Raw genomic sequence first — 21,315 nt, forward strand, 5'->3', positions numbered from 1 at the left:
AAATATCTGCAGTTTAGTCTAAAATTAAAAAGTAAGATAGTATCTTCTATTTTCTTGTGATATTTCAAAATGTTTAGAAAATTTCAAAATAGAGAAAAACAGGAATAGAGAGGAATAAGAGAACCAAGTGAGGTTCAGCAAAGATCTGTTGTTTACTCAAGATTTAAGTAGTGTGAGAAAACAGAACTGCTTTTTCTATAAGCAAGAAACCAGGATGAGGATGATGAGGTCATTGCAAATTTAAAGTGGTAGGAATACTTTAAAATACTTGTCTATCAGAAAAGAAAGTGGGGTTTGTTTGGGGGGGTTGGTTAAGGATCTCATTGTTGAAATGGATATATTTCTTTATATGAAGAGATAGTGCCAAATATTTGGATTTAAATACTTTTTAAAAAAACTTTTAAAATGAGCTGCAAACTGACACAATTAAAGGTGATGAATTTAAGTTTATTTTTTCTGGTGATGTGTGTCTTCTAGAATTTGAATCAGAAGTGCTTTCATTCAGATGCTTGTATGATAAATACCCGTAAAACTGTAAAACTTTGCTATAGCTGTCAGAGATCACAGTTGAGTGCAATTCAAATTATGAGATCATTGAAAGCACTTTAAAATGTAGTAAACTCATTTCTTGAGCTGTTGGCTGTCTACTGGTGAAGATAGTAATAGCCTCCCAATCTTACGGTGTATGCTTCTTAGCTCAGTTACTATGATGTGGTCAGAAATATTGCCTGTACTTTGGTGATGAGGTTTTTTGAAACGTGAATTAACATTCTCACTCAACACATGGTAGAATTTCACTCCTGACTGTCACTTTTAATAATTGTTCTGCCTTTATTAATTCCACATAGCACAGAAAAAGTCTGGATGAGTCATATCAGATTGCTAAATGTGGTATCTGACCTGTGGTAAGAAATAGGTTAGAGTCAGGTCCCTTAAGTTCTTACTTTGTATATCTTTTTAAATGGTGAGCTTTTAAGTGATTTGTTTGGTACTACATTGCTTTTTTTCCCCCCATTTTTCAATATGGAAAATGTATTTACAAATTAATAAGGATATATGACCTAGCAATTCCATTCATAGTTGTATACTTACATATTCACCAAAAGGTACGCATTGGAATGTTCCTAGCATCACTACTTGTAATAGCCCCAAACATCACCACTTGTAATAGCCCCAAACCCGAACTACTCACATTTCCAAAAAAGAGGAATATACAATACATTATGAATGTGTATACTCTCTGTTTCTCTCTATGGAATACTATATAGCAATGAAAATGAACAGTCTATAACTACATGTAGCCATGTAGCTGAATCTCACATGCATAATATTGGAAGAAGCTAGTAACCAAAGAGCCCGTGATGTGTGAATCTATTACATAAAGTACAACATCAGGGTAAAGCTTATCCATTCTGTTAGAGGAAGGATAGTAGTTACCTGTGGACGTGGGGTGACTAGCAGGGGGAATAAGGAGCTTCTGGGATGTATGTAATACTCTGTTTCTTAATCTGAGTGTTGGTTATATAGTTGTATACTTGGTGAAGATTTATCTGGGTGTAAACTTATGAAATATGTCCTTTTACATATTATAATATACTTCAGTAACAAATTTTAATAAGGAGAAAGCCTCTTGATCACCAGCTTAAGAGTTTTTGATGTCCTAAAACATTGTGAAGAACTTCCTGTTCGGAGGAAAACAAGACAAATTTTAGACTTGAGATCTAGAACAGACTTTGACAGTGCCATACACATTATATGTAGTTGCTGAATAAAGTGTTGATGGACCAATGTGCTTTATTCTGTTGCTGTGATTGTTTTAAAGCATAGTGTTAACACTTTGCTATAAATATTCACTTTAAAACTAGGTATGCCAAGTCATACTTTATAAACTCCTTAAAGGTTTTCCCTTGGAGTATTGAGTGGTGCCTAATGTATCATTCTTTAAAACATGGAAGGCTGATAATGCCTGTTAAAATGCATATGTTCAATTTCAAAGGACATTGCTAACTCCCTGCTTTATCTTTATTAGTACTTTCTACTTGGCTTCAGTCCTCCTTTTAAATGGTATTCACTGAATTTACCAAGGACAGTAATTTGTTTATCATTATGATGATGCATTGCCCTAACAGATTGGTAGCTTGATATTGTTGTGGTTTTTTTTTTTTATCACGAGCAAGATATCTTTTACAGTGAATGAATAACTTATTTCATTTAGGAAAATATTTATTTTAGCAAATATATAGTCATTGTTTATATTAGGATGGAGAGAGATTTACTTTAAATGCTGCAGAAGATTTTTTTTTAAACAAATGGCTAAGTTTTTGAATGCGTCCTGGGTGTAAAAATAATATCTCATACACACAGAAAATTTTTAAAAAATTAAAGTTTATATAAAAATAAAGCCCTCAATCACTAGAATACAATTTGATTGTCAGCTTTCAATTTAAGGATTAGTTTAAGGGTTTTTTGGAATTTAGCAGACTCTGTAGGTGTATCCTTGGATACGATTACATCAAAGTCTCATAATTGTGAAATGCTTTTGTTTTGGCACTCTTTGTGGCTAACTAATCTATATTTTATATGGAAATATTTTATGCCTCATTAAAGCCTAACTATATATAAAGGTTAATTGAGTTATATATATATATACATATATATATATATTTTTTTTCTCATATGGACCAAGTAAATGTTTTTATTGAATGTTCTGTTTTCAACCCTTACTTCAGCATTGCATAGAAATTAAAAAAACTTTTTTCCGTCATCTTTTATGTTCAAATCTAATTTATGTATTTTGTTCAAATGTAATTTACATGTGTTACCTTTTTGAATATCTTCTATTTCCTTGACTTGTGGGGCTCAATTTTTTTCCCCTTTTTTTCATAGAACTCTAACTCCATTTTCCTCACAACGATCTCTCCGATAAGGGTTGACCGGCCTTCTTCAAATGCAGCCCCAGTGAAAATTCTTGAGCTTGTTCTGTTTTATGAGAATGTCTTCTGTACTGATCCCAGGCGACTCTATAAGTCTTTGTTGAGGGAAGCTCTGGAAGGATGAGCTAGGTTTAAAAATCTAGTTGCACTTTAAAGACATGAAGCACCAGCATCTGAAAAATACACCAGGGAAAGCAGAATAAATGAGGGTTGTGAAGAAATAAAAGTTACAGAGGTTGAGGCTTGGGCTACTGAGGTTTTTAAATGCAAACCTAGAGGTATTGGATCTCAGAGGATTTTGGAGATGTTGCAGAAGGGAATGAAGAATAATGAATTGGAAACAACTCATGACTGATTACTGTTCCTTGAAAGCACATTCTAAGTTTATAAGGATATATAAAAGAAAGGTGGCTTTGAATTATGTAAAAATTAGATTTTATAAAGCAAAAGCCCTACTATTTTTAGTAATACAAATTAAGTTAATCAGGTTTGATAGAAAAGCTGGAGTGTTTTTCAATACATCACAGATCAGAAACAATGAAAAAATGTTAGATAGCCTTACATAGTCTTCATCACAGTCATCTAATATATAGTGTCCAAACATCATGCAATTTTCAGAGAGTAGAGAATATCTAAATTAAATATAGACTAGCTCCTCATGTTACATTTTATAATGACGAGTAGTTAAAATGCGTAGGCATTTTGAAACATCGCTTTAGAATTTAACCTGCTCTAACCTGCCTTCCATCTTGTCATGAGAAGACTCACTCAATTCTTAGTTTTCTCTTCCCACAACCATGTGGGACTTTTGGTTACAATTTATGATCAGTTCTTACAATGATGTGCATCTTCATGTTGTTCTCTATTAATGTACAGGAAATCAAGGCAATTGCTTTCTCCAGACCCAACACGTTGATATGTTTCCAAAGAAAACGGCACATTTTCAAGATCTCCTCTCAGTAAGAGTGATTTTTAGTGCTGTAGTCAGATGAAAATTATGGTCATGATGCTTAGTAAAAATCAAGCAATTATAATGATAATACCTATAGTGAAATTTAAATACTTTATATTTGATTTTTAAATTTACTTCTGTTTTTCCTATGCTGTTATTTAAAAATTATACTTTGGTATTTCCAGGGATTCTGAAATAGTAGTAACTCACCATTCTGTTTAATAGCCAACCTTTCTCCAAGTATTACAAAGAGAAGACATTCAAAACCAAAAGAGCTAGCATGTACTTGGGCTTTTTAGCATTTTTAATCCTCTGTAATATTACATTTTCAAGTTAATTTTATTTTAATCTAACAGATTTTGACATGCAATAAAATATTTAAGCAATTCATTTTGTTAAAGTTAGAAAGCACAATACACTGTTCAAGTATAATCTTCATGACATTTTGCGAATGTGCATATTCTTAAGTCAACTGAACACCAAATTTTTAAATTATCATTGCTGCTGGATGAATTTATTAATAGAGTAGGAACTATTTCATATCACACGAAAGTTTTTGGTTAATTGAAAAAGTTGTTAAAGTGAGAAATAATTTAAAAAGTACAAACCATAACCTTAAAAAATTTATTTATTTAAATGATAAGAGATATGCATCTACTCACCAACCTTTGAGTTTAATCCCACCACAGGAAGTTTTTGCCTTTGCTTTTTTTTTCTCATAAACTACAACCATGATAGATTGTATATAATTTCCAGTTTTGTTTATATAAAAATAAAGCAAGATTCTAAGGACACTTGTGAAACAAGCTGAATACAGAATCCTCCTAACAGGATGCTTTACCATGTTTTGACTTCCCCTCCGCAATCTTCTTGCTTTTGTTTACTTAGCAGAGCTCTCAGGTAGTTGCTTTTTTTTTTTTTTTTTTTTTTTCAATTGAAGTATAGTTGACGTACAATATTATGTTAGTTTCAGGTGCACAACATATTGATTGGACATTTAAATACATTACAAAATGATCACCATGTTAAGTCTAGTAACCATCTATCATTGTACAAAGTTATTAGAGTATTATTGACTATATTCCTTATACTGTATATTACATCCCCATGAGTTATTTATTTTATACCTGGAAGTTTGTACTTCTTAATCCCCTTCACCTATTTTTGTCCCCACACCCCTCTGCTCTGGCAACCACCAGTTTGTTCTCTGTATCTGTGAGTCTGTTTCTGTGTTTGTTTTGGTTAGTTGTTTTTTTAGATTCCACATATGGTTGAAATCATAAGGTATTTGCCTTTCTCTGTCAGACTTACTTCACTTAGCATAAATGGTGATGGGAAAACTGCACAGGTACAAGCAAAAGAATGAAACTTGATTACTTTCTTACACCATATACAAAAATAAACTCAAAATGGATTAGAGACTTAAATGTAAGACCTGAAACCATAAAACTCCTAGTAGAAAAACATAAGCAGGGCTTCCCTGGTGGCGCAGTGGTTGGGAGTCTGCCTGCCAATGCAGGGGACACGGGTTCGGGCCCTGGTCTGGGAAGATCCCACATGCCGCAGAGCAACTGGGCCCGTAAGCCACAATTACTGAGCCTGCGTGTCTGGAGTCTGTGCTCCAGACAAGAGAGGCCGCGATAGTGAAAGGCCCGCGCACCGCGATGAAGAGTGGCCCCCGCTTGCCACAACTAGAGAAAGCCCTCGCACAGAAACGAAGACCCAACACAGCCATAAATAAATAAATTAATTAATTAAAAAAAAATAAGTTGAAAAAAAAAAAAGAATATGGCAGTGTTATTAAAAAAAATTAAAAAAAAAAAAGAAAAGCATAAGCAGTAAACTCTTTGACATCAGTCTTAGTAATATATATTTTTTCGATCTGTCTCCTCAGGGAAAGGAAACAAAAACAAATAAATGGAGCTACATTAAACTAAAAGGCTTTTTTTGCACAGGGAAGGAAACCATCAATAAAACAAAAAGGCAACCTAATGAATGGAAGAAGATATTTGCAAATGATATATCTGATAAGGGGTTAATATCCAAAATATTTAAAGAACTCATACAACTCAATATAAAAAAAATCTAATAAAAACATGGGCAGAGGACCTGAATAGTTTTCCAACGAAGACAAACAGATTGGCAGTAGGTAGTTGTTTTCTATGTTTTGTCCAGAGATCTTGTAACCAGTGGAGAAATGGGCTGCAGTGGGCTTATACTTCTATAGTGGAACCAGAACCGTGCTGTTGTTTTAATTTTTAACTTTTAATGTGAATTCAAAAATGAAAGATACAGAAGTAGTACAGATCTTCCATAATCCTTTCTCAAGGTCACCAATTGTTTATGTATTTTGCCCCTTTTCCTTTATCATTCCCTCTCTGTGTGTGTGTATATATGTGTATGTATGCATATATTTTCTGAACTTAAAGTGCTGTCTCCCAGAATTCATGAATATAAAGTAACTATATTTTTCTTTGTAATGCATAAGTAATTTGTGGAGTGATGCACTGAGGCTACAGAAATATCCCCTCTCGCATCACATTTCATCCATTAATTTTATTTCTCATTGATGACATTCTAACTACATTATTTGTTTACATCTATTAGTTGGCATTCTACTATGAGGAAGAGCTTTTCCTTCTTCATTTGTTTATTTGCTCATTTATTTATTTAATTTGGAAACATGGATTCTTATTTTGTTCAATGGGTTATAATCTTTTATTATTATTATTTATTTTGATGCTCAAATTTCCCCAGATTTGACCTGCGTGAGTCCCTTCTAGCTGGCTCTTCTGTGCCTTGATGTGTTCTCATGATTCTTTGAGCACTTAATTATTTTCTGGCATAGTCTCAGTGCTGGTGTCAGCCATTTTTCTAAGGAGTTATATTTCCTTTTAGTGGAAAACAGTACTCAGAAACCAAGATCTAGGTGCTACATATGTCATGTTGCTGGAGAGCTCTTGTCTCTTTCAGTGGCCTGAACTAGGAAAGAGAGAGAGACACACACACACACACACACACACACACACTTACCTGACAACTCTTAATTCCCACACTAAAGACTTTATTCTAGTCTTCTCTTTCCATCTTTGTATCTCTCTTCTCAACGATGAAAAAACTTTTACCTGTTATCTTTAATATACTTATTTGTTCACACCTGGGATACAAAATTAGTTTCAGAATTGCTAACCCACGCCCCTACAAAAAGAAAACCTACTAACTAGAGTTCAATATTTGTTTATCGTTCTTCATTGAGGTAGCATTTACACACAGTGAAATGCTCAGTTATGAAGGGTATAGTTTGATAAATTTTGATGAATGTATACAATTCTATAATGATTTCCCTATACAATAAACAGGACATTTCCTTGATCCCAGAAAGTTTCCTCTTGCCCACTTACAGTCAACCCACACCCCTCATTGTCAACCTCTTTTTGAATTCTATCACCATACATTACTTTTACTTATTCCTTGAACGTCATAGAAATGGAATCATTCAGAATATACTCTGTTGTGTCTGACTTATTTGACTTAACATACCCTACTTGAGATTCATTATTGTTATTGTGTATCCCTAGTTCATTGTTTTGTAAGTGTATGCTTCCATTTCATGGATAAGCCATAATTAATTTTTCTTGTTGATGGACATTCGGGTTGTATCTGAATTTTAGCTATCACGGATAAGGTGGTATAGACATTCTTGTTCAAATATTTTGGTCAGTATGTGTTTTCTTTTCTCTTAGATAAATATCTAGTGGACATCTTGAGTCATAGAGTAGGAGTATGCTTAACTTCATAAGAAAATGCTCAAATATTGTGCAATATGGTGGTACCATTTTATGTGTCACCAGCAATGTATAAGAGTTCAGTTGTGCCACATACTTTCCAACACTGGTGTTGGCAGATTTTTGTTTCTGTTATAGCCATTCTAGTGTTTGTGAAATGGTATCACATTAGGTTTTAATTTGAATTTCCCTGAAGAAAAATGATGCTGAGTTCTTTGACCCATGGCTATTTAGAAGTAAATTGATAATTTCCAAATATTTGTAACTTTTCGAGATATATTATTTTCACTGATTTCTAATTTAATTCCATTGTGGTCAGAGCACATTCTCCTAAGATTTCAGTCTTTTGAAAGTCTGATCTGTCTTGATCAATGTTCTGTTCTGTGCACACTTGAATGAACATGTATTCTACAGTTTGTGGGTATAATGTTCTATATATTCCACTTGAGTCAGGTTGGTTGATTTTGTTATACAACTATTCCATGTGCTTTTGAATTCTCTTGAAGTCTACATTGTCTTACAGTAATATGGCCATACCAAGTATCTTAAGGCCAATGTTTTCATAATATATCATTTTCCTTGCTTGTATTTATTTTCCCCCTTTGTTGTCTTCACAGGGTGGATAGCCTATTTTTAAGGATTTCATTTTGCTTCCAGTATTGACATTTTAGCTGTATCTAACATTTAGATATTTAGCTATACAGTACTTCTTTTGCTATTTTAGTGGCTGATCTAGAGATTACAATATACATCTTTAAGTTATCACAGGCAAATTTCAACTAATATTTTACTACTTCACAAGAAGCACCTTACACCTTTGTAACTCCATTTACACCTACTGCTGTTTTTGTTTTTGTTGTCTTATATTTTTCTGATATTTCTATGAAACTCACAACTACTTTTTCTATTTTGATTTAAACACTCATAGGTCTATTAAATAAATTTAAGAAAATAAAATATATGGCACTAAAAAGTTATCCTTTACATTTACCCAGATATTAACCTTCTCTGATGCTCTTGATTTCATCCTTAGCATCTGGGTTTTTATGGTATAATTTCCCTTTAAGTTGAAGAAATACTTTAAGCATTTTTTTTTCTAATTCAGGTCTTTTTTTTTTTTTAAAGAATGCCTTTATTTCAGCTTCACTTTAAATGGTATTTTCACTGGATATAAAACTCTGGGATAAAAGATTTTTTTTCCTTTCAGCAATTTAAATATGACATCCAGCCTTTCTTGATGAGAACTTAGTCATCATTCATATTAATTATTCCCCTGTATGTATAATGTTTTGGCTTTTTTTCCTTTCTGCTTTAAAATTTTCTGTTGATGTTTGGCTTTCAGAAGTTTGACTATGGTGTGTCTCGGCATGTTTTTCTTTGTATTATCTGCTTTGGGTTTTCTGGGCCTCTTGAGTCTATAAGTGAATATTTCTCACCAAATTCATAAAATATTGGCCATTTTTTTCTTATTTTTTTTCTGCCTCATTCTCTCACAATATTCTTTTTTTTCCCTAGTGTTTAACTTTTATTGGAGTATAGTTGATTTACAATGTTGTGTTAGTTTCAGGTGTACAGCAAAGTGAATCTGTTGTACATATAAATATATCCACTCTCTTACAACATTCTTTTCTAAGATACCAATTACATGTGTCTTAGACCACTTACTATTGTCCCACAAGTCACTGAGTCTCTTTCGGTTTTTCAATATATTTTCGTCCTGTTTTCCTGATTAGGTAATTGCTATTGATCTAACTTTAAGTTTACTGAAATCTTTCTTTCCTTTCCGAATCTCTTATTAAGCCCATCCACTGAATTTTTCATTTCAGATATTGTTCTTTTCAGTTCCAGACTCTCTATTTGGTCCTTTAAAAAACAAACAAACTTCAATTTCTCTCCTGACATTTCTCATCAGTATACTCATTATGACCATAGTTTTTCTTTAAGTATTTGAATATATTTCTAATAGCTGATCTTTGCTTGGTAATTCCGTTACCTGGGTCATTTCAGGGTTGATTTCTATTGACTGCTTGTCTTCTTGAACATGAGTCACTTTTCACTGTTTCATGTCTAATAAATTTTGATTCTTAGTAGACATTTTGGGTTATATGTTAGAGACTGTAGATGCTGTTTTCTTTCCCTGAACAGTGCTGATTTTGTTGTAGCAGGCAGTTACCTTTGCTGGACTCAAACTCTGTCTTCCCAGAAATGGGAAGCAGCTGAAATCTCTGTTCAATTAGTTTAGCCTTCCATATGTTGCTCCTGGAGTCTCCTGTGCACATGCATAGTCTGAAGGTCAGCCAAGTATTTGAATGGAGTTTCTATGTAGATTTTGGTGCTCCCTTCTCTTTGGCTTTCTTTTCTGGAAATTCCCTCTTTAATTTCCAGCCACCCAAGTAGCCTAAAACTTTGTCTTCTGACTCCTCAAGCCAGTTAAGACTATTTTGCATTGTGAAGACTGAAAAGTGCCCTCAGGTAAAAAGGTGTTTAATTGTTCACAAAATGAGATTCCCTTATTTCAAGATCCAAATTACTATCAGTTTCTACCTCCCGCATACTTGCTTTCCCTATGAGTCTTTAAAAGGGAATATTCACAATGCCAATGAAAAAAAATATCTAGAGGTGGTGAGATTAGTATCTGTTAACATATATGCTAATCAAATGAAGTTTGTGATTAAGTTTCCATGACACTGAAAATGATATTTGAACTTCGAAAATCAAAGTGTGAATTATCTGTGGCAGTCAATCAGAGGCTATCATTACAGGTGAAATTTTAGGTTAGAAAAAAACAAAATTAATATTCTGTTATTCTATTTATATTTAAGGACAGAAATTATTAACGCCCATGAAATTACTACCTGCGAGTGGATTTACATTTGAACACATTTCAGTTGTACAGAGGTACTATTAAATTAACAAAACAGATAGGTAATCTTTATCATTCTTTTGAACTGTTTCTACTGAATATAAATTGTACAAGATATCTAATAATTATCTGCGTTACTTGCTGTGTCTAAACAGAAGTACAACAAATTACATTTCTCCAGTTGTGTGGTTTACATATAATTCAAACTGATTTGTAAAGTAGCACAAAGCATATATCAGGAAGAGGGAAAGCTCAGGGATTCATGGCTCTACTATAGGGTTTTAAGAAGTATATTTTATTCCTTTAATTGACATGGATAAAGGGAGAAGCATTCAGATTTATTCATTATTTATTGCATATCTGAGAGGCATTTGAAAACTTATCATCGAATTTAACCTCAGAGCAGCTGCCTTTTATTATCATTTTTTTCTAATTAGAGGGAATGCCAAATCATGACTAGTAAAGTTAAACAGAATTGGCAAGATCCAATTCGTGGTTCAAATGTAGTTGTATTATTTAGATAATCATTTACCAAACACAGTTATTGGGAGAATTTACCCTTGTAAATACTCTGCATTAGTCAGCAGATGGCATACATTGTACATTAACCATTCCACCCTGTTATCGCACATACTTCCGAACAGAAAGCATCCGGTTTTCTGAAAAAGACACATTATTTCCCTCATTTGCAGTTTAGTGTTAATTTGTGAACTATTTACTGATAATCAAAGAAGGTGATATGTCATCTTCATTTAGTTTGTATAGCAGATTCTATCAAGTATAAGGTGGGGTAAAAGTACATGAGCAATTCCTTAGCAAGCTTCAGCATCTAGAAAAAACAATCCTGAGCAATTGTTTTCCTGCTTTGGCTAGAGGCCTACACAGGAGGACAGAAGCCTTTTGGATGCAGTTTGAGTGTCTTCCATGAATTTCAGGAATACAAAAACCATTTCCTGCTGCGTATGAATAACCACATAAATTCAAAATCCAAGAAACAAGTAAGTCAACAAAAACGGGCAACTAAATTTACTTCTAAGTCATCTATTTAAGTTAACACTGGAATAGCCTAATTGGAAAATCTCTTTATGTATAAAAGCATGCATGTGTTCACAGGCTTCCCTTTGAGTGGTTTCAAAGGAGAATTTGGCTGGTAACGCTCTAACCTAACATAGCCTAGCATATTTCTTGTCAAACTGATAACCATATGTCAGCCTGGCCTGATGCCGATCCCCAAGGCATTGGGTCACTCTTTGCAGGGTCTGAGTTGTGTCTGTTAAAATTATCTCCGGGGAGCTAAGTTCTATAATATATAAGAGAGTAAACAGACAGAGAAACAGAAACAGGAACTGCATATGCCTCACCAGTCAAAATGGAGAGAACAGACATTTGCCTCCCTTCACACTAGAGTTTTTTTATACGTTAAACATAGAATGACCCTCTTAGGTTGGGATTGATGCCCTTTTAACGTTGAACTTGCTTTAAGTTCTATTGTATTGGGGGGAAGCAGAATAACTACGTAATATTAAAGTCCCTTATTCCTAAAGTTAGATATTGATTAAATAACCATTGAAAAGGAAAACAAAAGCAAAAACAAACTTAACATTTTTCTTTAGATTACAGAAATAAATTGAAATATATTCCCCTGAGGAAATAGCACATATATCTCTATCTCCATCTCTTAGTTCTTGTATCCCTTAGCAGTTTAGATCTATGTTTCGTTTGAAGGAATATTTCCATTTTCAAAGACGAGTAAGATATTTCAAATAAAAAACATTACTTTGGTGCTAAAGGACTTTGGGGTTTGATTTATTCAATGTCTGTGTTTAGAGTTGTAGGAGATCAAGGACATTAATGAACATGTTACTTATTCAACTTATTGATATGCTTCAAAAGACTTTAGTGATGTTAAATAATCAGCCAAGAAGAAAAAGCTTCTCGATTTTACTGTGTAGGTAGGAGCCTGGGTATGCACGTGGGAGTTCTGAGTGGGACTAGCTGCTGGCTTCCAAAGACGCTAAAAGTTGCTCAGTGGTGGCTGTTATTGATAGACGACTGTATTTTGCTGTCCATTCCTTCCGTACTGTGGACTGCCAGGAGCATTTTGTTGGGAGGGGTATTCCCCTTTTATCGATTTCTTAAGGAAAACGGAGGAATATACAGGAGATGAGGCGATATGTATGAACCAGGCAAAACTGTAGCTGCTCTGTGTACCTAAAAGAATTGGGAGAAAACTGTATTGTAAAATGAGCTCTCTGCACTTGAGGGTTTAGCCCTGAGTCTTTCTTTGTTGATTGGCTTGCATTCCAAGTTTCCTCTGGCCTAGGGCTGCAGTGATTGAACAGCTTGAGAAGAAATTTTGTCCGTATCTTGAAGGAATTTGTCCCATACAGGTGCCTTGAGGTTACTGGCGCCTTCAGGAAAACCTGTTTTCATTGGCAAGTAAACTGACATGGTTTAAAAAAAAAAGTCACCAATTCCCTCTCCTAATGACAGGAAATGGATGCCGTAAGCGCTGTCTGTTTCATTGTAATGACAAGAGATATAAAAATCAAATCGTCACTCCTGCCTGGTGGCTGTAGGTAGCCTGTAGGTGCCAGATACTCCAGGGTTTGGCATCAGGCCCATGTTATGCTCTGAAGCCAGCTGGCTGGGCACTAGGAAAAACCAAGGAAACTTCAGCTAATTGGGGGTTAAAATATGGCTGTATAAAAGATGCATTAAAAAGCAACGTGTCTTTTCTAACTAAATATAATCATTTGGATTAAGAGAATAAACAAACATCAAATGCGTGAACTCACTCCTCATTTCTCACATTCTCCCCCATCTCATCCTGCCTTGGTACCTCCACACCTGCTCAGCAAGGCACTAAGCAGCATGTAATCATGTCACTCTGTCACCAAGTCTCCTTCTCAATGAAATCCAGGTGTCTAAATAGAAAGGAGTGAGGGCAGATTTTTCCCCTCTTTCAGCAGAAAGCCAAGGAAATGCTTTCAGAAAGATGAAAACTACACTTTTGTGTCATCACAAATCATCTGTATAACACTTGGTGCACAAATATTGAACCTCTTTGTGTCAGCTGTTTATTGCTTGGGTTAGGACAGGAATACATTTTCTATGTCAATACTTGATTAGGTGAAAAATTCCTTGCAAGTAGAAGCTGAGTTACTTGTGAAGAAATGGGCTCTACTGAAGACAGAACAGAAGCCCTTGTGAGATAATTAATATTATTTGCTTAAGAAAAATCAGTATTTCATAAGAAAATGGTATTAACAGACTTGAAGTTTATATTTAATATGCTTTCCAAAAACTTCAAATATTTTAAATAATCAGACAATAGACCTGTGACAAATGTGGATCAAGAAATATCCTTATTAATGGATGAAGATACAAATGTTACAATAAAATTAATTTAATACTCACCTTCTATGCATGCGCCAGGCATTTTTACATTCTATGAAAATTCTGATACTATCCCAATCATGCAAGTTATTCCCATTTTGGAGATGATTAAGCTGGAAGCAGAATCTGATTCAAATTTAGGAATCCCTGGTTCAACCCCCAGGTACCATCTTTAATATCAAAACCAGATATCGTTCGTCCACATTTATGTCAGTCTTTAACATGCAACCTTTGCTAGTATCCTAAATCCAATTTATATGTTTATATGCTTTAAAATTTGAGGTCTGTGTGCAGCTTTGATTGAATTTTCCATCTCTATGATCACTGTCATAGCTTAATTTACTGCTAGAGTTGGTAAAATATCTACTAGGGCATCTGCTGGAATGTTGCCATTGGAATGTACTAGTATTTTTTCCAACTGCCCAGAAAAATATATTGTTTGCTTTACTATGGAACCTTAAGGCAATGGAGTGAGTTTATTTACACATAAATAAAATTGCCATACTGCATTCTGCATTTGGTCTTAAGTAGGCTGGCAGGTGACAGCATCTTGACAGTAAGGGAATTAGTATTAATGGGTGACAGTCTTTGAAATACTGAGACTTTCACTGAATTTTTTATTTAAAAACAACAAATGCATACCATTAAAAATTGATAATTAGGTCATATAACTCCAAATACCATAGATTCCCGTCAGAGTTTTCACAACTCTGCCTGCCAGGCTGACATCTGTTAAGGCGGAGCAAAACCCATATCAGAACCCCTACACTATGAAGGGATCCATCACAGAAGACCTGCGGCATATTAAGAAATGAGTAACGGAAACCTTTAAAGAGTGTGGGAAGTTTTGGATCACTGACCTGGAGGGCCAGATATAGTATAGAGGTGTGAAGCTTCCTTTAAGTTAAAGGATCCATAAAGTGTTAGAATTTGCAAAAATGTCTTGATAGTGGCATATCTTCTTCCCTCTTGGATCAGTTGTACGTTTAAGGTAGACAGAGACAGACTTTTTTAAAGAAAAATAACCAATGCTGTCTCTACATAAAAAACAAAGGTCAATATGAAATATGCTTTAGCTTGGCATTCAAGTTCACCTATCACTTGCTAACACTATCCTTAGCAGGAAAAGCATAATATATGCACTTACTACTTTTTAGCTCCAGATTTACTTTCTATTCTACCATATTTATACCATTTATTTTTTCCAAACCTAACAAGTACAGTCTTGCTTCCTTCTCTGCAGTGCTACTCCCATTTGTCTGACATGCCCTACCCACTGTCCCACTCCCTCCTCCTTTCCATCTGTTAAAATGTCCCCAATCTTCAAAAGCCATCTCTTCTAAAGAGCCTTTGTGGATGTCTCCACAAGCTGTGTATGTTCACTTTTTCCTGCTTTGATCTCTCATATGTACAAATTATCTGTATGTCTATATAATGACAAATTCTAGTATTTTCGCCTTTGGCATTATGGTTCCTAGATTCTATGATCTTTTTTCCCCCCGAAACTTAAGGTGATTTTCTTTTTCTTATGTTTCCTGGCACCTTTCCTATTTTTCTATTGAAAAAAAAAAGTCTCAAAAATTACATTTGCTGGGTTTGCTAGTTCTTTCTGTGCTCTGGGAATTGTTTATGTATCCTGTGTGACTTGAACTTGTTCCCTCTTATCTTGTCACCTCTCATGGACTTCAAATATCTCTGGACCATGTTTGTTTTATTCTTTTTAGCTTGAAGATCATGATCCTTGATAGCAAAGATTCAATCAAAATAAATGTTGAGAGGTTCTGCATTCTCAGATAAAACTGCCTGCTTCCAGACACCATGCTTTTTTCTGGATTCATAGAGTCCTCTTTCTTGCCCCTAGTATTATAAGTTGAACAAATTTTGGGCTTTAACTTTCCCACATAGCTTTTATCCTTTAGTATGTACCTTCTGTTTGTAATCTCTAGCCAATACAATGCAGTGGCTTTTACCCTGAATTTTCTAGAAGCTGTTTTCTTGTGGTGTATAGCCCATTTCGGGCTCAGTACATTCCCTTAATTTCAGTTGGAAATTTTCATCTGACCCATCACTTTCTCCCAGAGTTTTAGCTCTTCTACTTCATCCTCAATTTTCCAGTGGGTGGAAATGAGCGTGTTTGCATGCTGTCTCTTCAGTTGGCAGAGTAATGGAATTATCAGCATTGAAAGTCACAAATTTTTTGTATAATCTGCACTTAACAGAATGTGACTTCTAGCAGATGACCAGATGCTGCTATGTTGTGTCTCTCTGACAGTTTTAAAATGTGCATTAATGAGAGACTGTCTTTGTTCCCACTTGGAGGTTAAGGGAAATCACAATAAGTATTAGATTTCAGTCCATTCCTTCTCTTCAGGAATCATCTCCATTCCCCTGTTAGATCTGCTCTCCTCTCCCTTGTCTACTTTCTCTCTCTATACTGAATGCTTCCTCTGCTTAAAACATATTCAGAAACTGTCACATCTAGAGCACATGTCCCATAATAAGCAGTGTCCAATTTCTCTCCTTCCTTTTCAACCAAGCTTCCCAATGAGATAGGTTATATTTATCGTCTTGGCAATAAAGGTGGCTTTTGTTCTCACCTTTCTTAGAAAAATGTCCAACAAATCACTTAATCCAATGACTTTTCTGTTCTTATTTCCCTTAAAAATGTTTCTTTCTCAGATTTCTGTGAGACTATTCATCTTTGTTTTCTTTATATCTATCTGCCAATGATTTTATTTCCCAATGTGAGTTTCTCTCCCTCTAAGCTCAGTTTTAATTGTACCTAAGGCAAAATCCTATCTTTTAGATATTGCCTAAATCCTATGTATTCATCCTGTGTATTCTTCCAGGGCAACCTCCCCCTTACACATGGCTTCAGCTCATTCGTAAATGCTGTTGAATTCCTAATGAATCTTCTAATCTAGAATTCATTTCTGAGCTCCAGATACCTATAGCCACTGTCTACTTGCTTTGCCTCTTCCAAAGGCTCCACAGATTGCTGAAGACAGAGTCTTAGTTTGGTTAGTCACTGCCCTCATGTTCTCCTTTCCCAGTCTTATCTCTTGACTGTCATGCTATCTAGTGTTAGATCTTTGCCTAGATCTGTCTCCCCTCCATCCAAATCCTAATTTCAGTTCTCTTTTGAGGATACTGGTGTTGCCTTTAAATGGGAGCCTCATGCCTTCTGATGGTGTGGAGGCCATGGCGGTACATGGAAGAGTGGAGGATGGGAGGATGGAGAGCATACAATATTGATTCGGTGCCAGTAAAAATAATTATTTTCCCACATACTGGATATTACCTAATACTAAATATTTCCCTTCCCTTGTCTTTTGTAACCATGTGATAGATTTAAATAATTTTGGTGAGGTTACAGCCAAAACTGGCAGTTAGTTTAAGTCACTATGTATCACATATGTGACAGGCAATTATTTAATTCTTTCAACAAGCATAAACAGAAGATCACTGTTGTAAAGATAAACAAACAAACAAACAAGAACAAAAAAAGAGAAAAACTCAGAGAGGTTAGTTAGCTTTCCTAAAGACAAACAGGATTCAAACCCAGGTATTTGGATTCCAGTGTCCCTCCTCTTTCCATCTGAGCACATAGCTTATTTATAGGTTTTGACAAGAAACCTTGTAGGCAACTAACTGTTTTGTTTGTTAATGGATTCAACTTTTGGCATAATTATGAGAGAGACACACAGTCATTAACCTAAAAATTTTTAAATAATCTATGTCCTCAGACAAATGTCAATATCTGTAATTATGCTTAGAATCACCTAGTGGTATAAACCATGGAGTAACTTTACTTTGAGCTCTGCGATGAGATAATCTTTAAGGAGATGATGCCCAAGTAAAGCTTTTATTTGGGGATATGTTTGATTTGCTCTGGGAAGGTTAATGATTTTTCCACTATAACTGTACAAGAGTGAGTATTACCTAAGTTTGGCTATAATTAAATGGTGACAGAAATGGAGCTTTGAAATCCCTTGCAGATTATCAAGTATCTCAAACATGTTTTGAAATCAGCAGGTTTCCTCACGAGGGACAAGATAATCATTTGGAGAAAAGACAGATGTAGTTTAAAAAAATTCAGAGTAAAAAAAACCCACATATTTTGCAAACAGACGCATTAACTTTGTACTAAATGTTTCACTGAAACAAAATAATTAAGCAAATATTACAATTTGAAGACAAAAGAAGGAAGGTTTTCTTTATTTTTGTGGCAGATGATTAGTGTGTGTGTATCCTCCTAACACAACCAGTTAATGAGTAATAGCATCAATCGTGCAGTGAATTGTTCAGTTTATGTCTAAAATCAAATAATTATTGTGAAATACATTGCAACTTGGTGAAGAGAGAGTTATTTCCTAGTGCTTTGGGGAAGCTGGTATGGTTATTTCTCCAACAAAGATTTTAGCATTTCACAGATTGAATTAGAGTCACATTTGACCTGCTGTGAAGGAAGGATGCTCTTGATGGCAGTAAAATTCTTGTCATCGACTTGCCAAGTGCATGGCATTATTTCAATTTCAGCTTTTTATAGTATCTACCTCTGCCGTGTGGGCAGCCGAACAACACCTATAAGATTAGTCCCTGTTAAGAGAGCATCTAGATTGAAGCTGCAGCTTAGAACAGTAACAATTGATAAACTTCAGTTGTACGAAGCAGTGTCAGCGTATCTTTATTTTAATAATGTTGAAAGGGTGGCATTCACATTTCTATTTCTGGGTGTACTCACTCCAAGCCCACCCTCACACATGGAATTCCTCTAAATAAACTCAATGCTGGTAATCATCTGACTCATTAGCAAGTGTTTCTTCCTGCTTGAAACTAAGTGGGTGCAGTGGAGGATAGATTAATCTTTAAATCCCATGGAATACACATCTGCTCTCTTTGCTTTCTGATTTTTTTTATGTCAGTAGCATAATTAAAAATAAAAATGTATGGCTATGACAGTAGAGACAAGCTGGTTAATATACTAGAAAAGGAATATAATCATCCAATAGTTAATAATCATACTGGTGAAATATTTTGATATTTATGGAGAATTTATGCTTTAGATAGAAGGAAGAACATCTACCTAGAAACTCAGAAAAGTTCCTTAAATTTTTATCTTTCTCTCTGCCTGGAATTTGTTCTCCCCCTTTTCATTGCTTTTTTGTCACTATTTTCAAGACACCTCTTCAGGAAACCCCAGACCACAGTTATGTATCTCTCCTCTGAGCTTGTAGCTTCTTAAATATACCACCCATGTGGTACTTGTTTAAATAAATATAGCCTTAAATGAGTCGTATTATTTTTTATTTTTATAAAATAGTCCATTATAGAAATTCTCATTTATTTGGCTTAAATCCCCAACTGAATTATTATTTCACTGAAGGTGAGGGTCTGTGTTTTGTTATTCTTATCCAACTCCTTCACATGGTTCATCCTCAAGGGTTCTTTGGAAATTTATATTTCAAAAACCATGGTATATTATATTTCAGTCGAATGACATCATAATATCAATTACCAAAATATTAGGTCATTAGAATTACTAAATGACGCCCTTTAATTTCTTTATATCAGTGACTGAAGTAACAAGGTTACCCCTCATTACCCTGACTCTCATCCCCACATGACTCTGTACATCCCCTAACCTATCCTCATATCCTAAAGCCCACCTCCCCCAATCCTTTCCACTGGTCTCTGGAGCTCATGTTATTCCTGCATCAGAAAAAAATTCTGTATGTCATAACTCTGTATATCCTAATTCCCTTTTTATTTTTTTATTTTTTCAAATTAACTTTTATTGGCGTATAGTTAATTTACAATGTTGTGTTAGTTTCCGCCATGCAGCAAAGTGAATCAGTTATACAGATACTAAGTCTCTTTCTAAAACTGTCCTTTCATCTTCTTACTCTATCCCAAGCCTGACTTTTCCCTGAGAACATACTTCCTCTGCAACTTCCTTCTTTACTGCTCTGTTATTTCACAAACCCCATGCTTGTACCATGGTCCTAGAGATGGGTACCCTCCTTGTTCCTCACTGGTGCTTCCAAACTACCCCTCCACCATCCTCCCTGACAACTTTCCCCTTCCCCCCAACATGTGCTCCTCCCAATCTCAAGTTGAGTTGCTTTGGCCCCAAACCTTAGAGGGATTTTTGATTCTCACTCTTTCTTTCTCAACTCCTCAGCAAATACTGTTGGTTCTATTTTCAAAATATGTCCAGAATTCAACCTTTTCCCACCACTTCCACTGCTGCCACCCTAGTCCAGTCATCACCGTCTCTCACACAGATTATTACATTTTCAGAAATGGTCTCAGGGCTTCCCTGGTGGCGCAGTGGTTAAGAATCTGCCTGCCAATGCAGGGGTTCGAGCCCTGGTCCAGGAAGATCCCACATGCCGCGGAGCAACTAAACCCATGCGCCACAACTACTGAGCCTGTGCTCTAGAGCCCGTGAGCCACAACTACTGAGCCTGCGTGCCACAACTACTGAAGCCTGTGCGCCTAGAGCCCGTGCTCTGCAACAAGAGAAGCCACTGCAAGGAGAAGCCCACGCACCGCAACGAAGAGTAGCCCCCGCTCACCACAACTAGAGAAGGCCCGCGCACAGCAACGAAGACCTAACACAGCCAAAAATAAATAAATAAAATAAATAAATTTTAAAAAAAAAGAAAAGAAATGGTCTCCCTGCTAAGCCCCCTGTCCACAAACAACTTATTTATGACTCAAGAGGCCGGAGTAATACTTTTAAAACATGTCAATCCTTTTCAGTTATGTCACTCATTTTCTCTTTATCGTCCAATGGCTTTTCCATTTCATTCAGAGCTAATACAAATCTCATACAGTGGCCTAAGGCTTGCTCTTGATCTAGTCTTCTGCTCTGTTATTGTCCTACTACTACCAACCTTGCTGCCTCCACTTCTCCCCCACTGGCATCCTTGCTCTTATTGGAACACGTCACACAGGGGTTTTGTACCTCACCTCCCGATGCATGGAACAGCCAGTGATCCTCTTGGCTCTCTGCTGCACTTCCTGCAGGTCACTGCTCAATTCACCTCATCAGTGAAGGGTTTGCCAATAACCTTCTATGAAGTAACAGTTTCCTTCACCAGCATTCTCTAGCCAATGCATCCTAATGTCTATTTTTCCCTAGCATTTATCACATTTGACACATTGCATATTTATTTATTTTTCTTTCATTTCCACTGGAATGTAAACTCTGGGAGGATGGGAACTATATCATTCCTATTCACTCTTCTATATGGAGTCCAAGGAGTCCCTGACATATAATAAGCATTCAATAAATACTGTTGAATAAGTGAAAAGTATATTCAACTATGTTATTTATTTTTAACTAAGCACTATTGTGTCCCACATCCATTTAAT

At 35.4% G+C, this 21,315-nt stretch overlaps 1 long non-coding RNA gene across 6 annotated transcripts in view; it reads left to right on the plus strand.

Annotated features, from left to right (window-relative positions):
* LOC130706545 (uncharacterized) overlaps positions 1–21,315 on the plus strand; it is a 217,974-nt gene that overhangs the window by 137,287 nt on the left and 59,372 nt on the right. The window contains exon 6 of one of the 6 annotated variants that reach the window (XR_009006768.1): positions 20,236–20,720. The exons of the other annotated variants lie outside the window; for them this stretch is intronic. This is a non-coding gene — a long non-coding RNA (uncharacterized LOC130706545). Of the gene's footprint in view, positions 1–20,235; positions 20,721–21,315 lie in introns of those variants that run through there. 6 annotated transcript variants of the gene reach the window in all.

The sequence above is a fragment of the Balaenoptera acutorostrata genome, chromosome X, assembly GCF_949987535.1.
Source record: "Balaenoptera acutorostrata chromosome X, mBalAcu1.1, whole genome shotgun sequence".
NCBI classification, from domain to species: domain Eukaryota; kingdom Metazoa; phylum Chordata; class Mammalia; order Artiodactyla; family Balaenopteridae; genus Balaenoptera; species Balaenoptera acutorostrata.